At 38.3% G+C, this 5189-nt stretch overlaps 1 pseudogene; it reads left to right on the forward strand.

Annotated features, from left to right (window-relative positions):
* The first annotated feature begins 2294 nt into the window (after window positions 1-2294).
* Window positions 2295-2799, forward strand: LOC127696613 (40S ribosomal protein S10-like; annotated as a pseudogene).
* The last annotated feature ends 2390 nt before the right edge of the window (window positions 2800-5189 follow it).

A 5189-nucleotide genomic window follows, 5' to 3' on the forward strand; every position in this document is an offset into this window, starting at 1 on the left:
GAAAGGCCTTGATGGGTTCTGACTACAATAGCTGACCTGTTACACTGTATGTTCCAGAAACTCATACCTTCTTTAGCATTCATACCATAAAGTTTAAGGTTGGCTTCCCAGGAACCACTGTGAGTTTGATGGTATTGATTTCATTTCTTCTGTGTGATAAGCGAAAGGTCCCCTGCAATGGCACGATGAAGAATGGAGAGCCCAAACCTGAGCAAATCATTTCAGCACTCAGCAGATAGTGACGTCTTCAGCTTCAAGTAACAGTTAGTGACAATTGCTGTTGCCAACAACACCACATAACAAAACAGCTACTTAGCTTTAGGTATGTTGGTCCATTGGTCTTCAAGTTGAGACAATTTTCAGGAGGCCACAGTTGCTCTCCAGAGCCTGGGTTGTCATCAGAAGCTATAAATGAAGACAATAGGATTTCCTAAGCTGACCTTACAAATGCCTTGGGCAGAAATGTCCTGGATACATGAGGTCCTCAAGTCAACCTGGAAGACCTATGAGAGAACACCCGCAGCTGGCCTTAGAAAGGAGACAAACATACACTGATCCTCTTCAAGATGAAAGACTTCCTTATTGTTGATCAAGATAGCAGTATTTCTTCAGCAAACTGAGATGGGAAAAGCATTCATAGTAGAAGCTGCAATTCACCAGGACAGAAAATCATGTTATTTGTTGTATTGTCCAGAATTACCAGGAAGTGACTTACTTTCTCAGGGACAATAGCAGACATGAGAGTGACCTGTGGTTATAGAGTAAAAAACCACCTCTCTTGCTGCCAACCTATGACATTCAATGGTTTGTGTTTATTTGTGTCCACATAATCAATTTGCATGAGCCCTGCCTCTCCAGCATGATGTGCTCAGTCCTGCGTGAGGCTGCCACACTGTCTTCTTATATGTCCTTTATTCATATCCCCTTTCTGCTTCCCTTTTGCTTTAAAGGGGACACTTGCAACTAGAGCAAATTCAATATGCAAACAGATAACTATGCCTCAAACTCTGTTTTTTCTCTTGTGGTTTGAGAGCAGGACATTTAAGCCTTTCAATAATTGCTTTGGTTCCTCACCATCGATAAGACACTGACTTCCCACTGACCTCCTATCCCTCAACCCCAGCCTTTTCCTACCTCATGCTCTGTCTGCTTTTGGTCTCTTGCTTTCTTCCTCATGTTTCCGTATAACAGATTAACTTGCATACAGGTTTTTACACTGCACTCAAGATACAAATATTTGTTTCTTTTATATAGACGATGTTTTCGTTTTTCTACCATGATTGCAAAGTTGTGTTAGATTAATTTCTAAAAACATAAATATGTGCTGCTCTTAAAAAACAAAACAACAACAACAATAACAAAAACCCCATGTTTTCTTGAATTTGTTATCTTGGCATAAAGAGACCCCATTTCTAGCAGTATTGCTAAGCTTTCTAATAACATCTGGCAAACACTTTAATTTTCCATGTCGATGAACAAATAATGTATTGAAGAATTGATGCATTCCTTGTTGTCTTCCATGGTGACCCAGAAGTCTTAGAAGCTATTTTCCTTTGGGATACTTGGCTTGTTCTCTTTCAAAATATGGCCAAGGCATTACTCTCATGGCCATTGAAAAGCTTTCCTTAGCTAATGCACCTTGAGTGCTGAGTTCCGTGTGGATTCTGAGTTAGGACAGAACCCAGAACATGACCAAAGTCCATTGTAAAAGTGACCAAAGTGACCAATAAACATAGTTTCCCCTGTCCCCAGGAACAGAAACCTCGGTTTATTTCCAGGTCGTTCTGCCCTCCATATATCCTGTGTTTCAAATTTGTAAAGATTTGGGTTCTTTCTCTAAGGTTTTAATTTTTATCTAATGATTCAAATTATTTCTCTGTGGGATTTTGGTGTGTGTGTAGTGTGTGTGTGTGTGTGTGTGCATGTGTATGTCTGTGTGTGCATGTGTGTGCTTTGTGAAAAAGTGTACATCTGTACACATGAATATGTGTATGTCTGTATTTATATGCATGCACATATGCCTGTGTGGTTGTGTGCACTCTTCTGGAACCTAGATTTCAAACTTAGATTTCATTCCTCATACACCATCCCCTTTGATTTTTAAGACAAAGCTTTCTGATTCTTTCTGGCCTGGAGCTTGATGATTAGCCTAGAATGGTTAGTCAGTGAGTTATAGGGATCATCATGCCTCTGCTTTCCCAGCTCTGATTTTAAAAATGTATACCACCGAAGAGACGCTGCGTCGCGCATGCTCCTTCCTTTCCAGCCTCCACCTCGGACCCGCAGCCGCCACGATGTTGATGCCTAAGAAGAATCGGATTGCCATCTATGAATTCCTCTTTAAGGAAGGCGTGATGGTTGCCAAAAAAGATGTCCACATGCCCAAACACCCCGAGCTGGCAGACCAGGACATGCCCCGCCTTCATGTAATGAAGGCCATGCAGTTTCTCAAGTCTCGAGGCTACTTGAAGGAGCAGTTTGCTTGGAGATATCTCTACCAGTACCTTATGAATGAGGGCATCCAGTATCTCTGGAATTACCTGCACCTACCTCCGGAGATGGTGCACACCATCCTGCGCCACAGCCATCCTGAGACTGGCGGGCCTCAGCCCAAAGGTCCGGAGGGTGAGCAGACTGCTATATTCACAAGAGGGGAGGCAGACAGAGACAGAAGGAGACAGGCAGAAGGAGTCCTGTGGCCCTGGAGCTGACAAGAAAGCTGAGGCTGGGGCTGGCTCAACAACTGAATTCCAGTTTAGAGGTGGCTTTGGTCTTGGGCTGGGTCAGCCACTTCAGTGAAGTTGGAGATTATTTTGTATTGAGTAAACTTTAAAGAAAAACAAAACAAAAAAATGTATACCAGCATGCCTAACTGTATTTACATGAATTCTGAGGATCTAGCTCAAGTCCTCACATTTACAATCCAAGCACTGTATCTACTGACCCACTGATTTCCTTCCAATCAATGATTGTTTCTGCTGAAGTGACATTGGCAAGAAATAGGGGAAATGAAATAAAACAAAAAGACTTTGGAAATGGAGCTGTATCATTGTAGTAAACATGTTTTCTTTATAAAAGTGTACATGTAGACATGTACACATCAGTATTTATGATGTTCAAATTACAATGTAGAGGAATAATGAAAAAAGTTTGTTGAAGTTCACTGCTGCCCACATAATGGGTTGTTCTAACCAAGTCTTCTCTCTACACAGAACACTTGGTTTCCTCCAATCCACTGCATAGAGCACTGATAATTCCACTGACTAAACAGTCATCTATGTGCAACTGCACTGTTTTTATGTTCTTGTTCTTATTAAGAGAGTCAAATATGGCTTCCATCTCATGGAAAAGACGGTAAATATAATCAAAAGATGGTTGCCTACATCCATAACCTTTGTGCCACTATTGAGCTAAAGTGTTATCTTATAGACAGATTGCTATTGTAACTCACAGGTTATAATGATAGATAAAAATGACAATTGCTTTTTTCTTCTGGTATCTTGTATGGTACCAGATCATTATGGATGCTAGTCAGTAGAGGTGAAGCTTCAACATTAACATCAGCTCTATTTCTTCATATTTAATGGCATAAGTATGTGGTGTCTTCAGCAACAGTACATTACCAACAGGTTGTTGGAAGTAACCAATAGCATTGCACATTTCCTGGATTGTTTGAAGAATTCTATGAGACCACTTTGATTAATGAATCAGAAAGATGTAATGCATTTCTGGTATTGGGATTTTCATTTGTTAGCATATGATTTCAAGTTGGGGTATTCTCCTCCCTATTATTTTATGAATTCATGTACAACCCTTTTATATATGTACATATTTTAGAAAGCTTCTACTATAGTAGGTTTCTCTACATCTTTTCAAATGGCCATTAGTGTTAGTTGTCCCTCTTATAGTCTTCTTTTTTACCTTACCATTCTATCTCTTCCCATTTAATGTCCTACTATAATTTTTCCTTTATTTTGTTTTAACACTACATTCTAGTTTCCCTTCCTTAGAAGACTTCTCCTTCTTCATCTTCCCTTACTAGCTACCTAATCTCTGTAGATATTCTAAGTGAACCACATATGTCTAAAACTTAAAATCTAACAAATACATATATAGAAAACATGCCACATTTTAAAATTATATTGACTTATCTTATTTGAAATAAATGTTTCTAGATCCATCCATTTAGCTGGAAATTTTATTTTAACAGCTGATTAATATTCCATTGTGTAAATGTACATTTTCATTATTCATTAATTGGTAGATACTGATGCTGCTTCCAGATTCTAGCCATAATGAATGATGAGCAGGCATATATACACTAAGATACAGAGTCCTTTGGGTATAATATGCTCAAAAGTGGGCTATCTGAATCTTGCAGTAGATATGTTTTTTAATGCCTTTTATAGTCTAAACTGATTACCATGATGGCTGTGCCTGTTTGCACTTCTACCAGCAGTAAGTGCTCCCCATTTTCCACATCCACCTTAGCATCTTACCATGTACTGCCATCTGTTTTATTAATCTTGACTATTCTGAATGGTGTAAGATGACATCTCTAAGTACTTTTTATCTTCATTTTCAAATTTGCTAATGAAATAAAGCACTTTAAGTGTTACTCTGCCATTTGTATTTAAAATTCCCCACACAATTCTTCACAAAAATTTAAAAACAGTCTTAAACTTACTCAAGTTTTAAACAGACTCAAATAAACCAAGATAGCTCTAATGCTGATGGTTAATGAAAGGATTAAAGGAAGTAACCACCATGTGAGACTCCAAGTTCCATTATAGATCTATTGAAATAAAAACAACATAGTACAGTCATAAAAAATAGACATGTTCATTAATGAAATAGAACTGAAAACCCAAACATAACTCCACATACCTGTGGAAACCTCATATTTTGCAAATTAGATAAAGTTACACATTGGCAAAAAGACAGAATCTTCAACAAATGGTGCTTATGAAACTGGACAGCTGCATCTAGAAGAATGAACAAAGATCCATATCTATCACCATAAACAAAACTGAACTTCAATTCTATCAAAACCCTCAACATAACACCAAATGCCTTCAGTGTAATAGAAGAGAAATTAGAGAATGTGTCTGAACTCATTCACACAAGAAATAATTTTTTGAACAAGACTCCAATAGCACAGACCTTATAACACCAAATTATAAATGAGA

Source organism: Apodemus sylvaticus, chromosome 11 (genome assembly GCF_947179515.1).
Source record: "Apodemus sylvaticus chromosome 11, mApoSyl1.1, whole genome shotgun sequence".
In the NCBI taxonomy this organism is placed as follows: Eukaryota; Metazoa; Chordata; class Mammalia; order Rodentia; family Muridae; genus Apodemus; species Apodemus sylvaticus.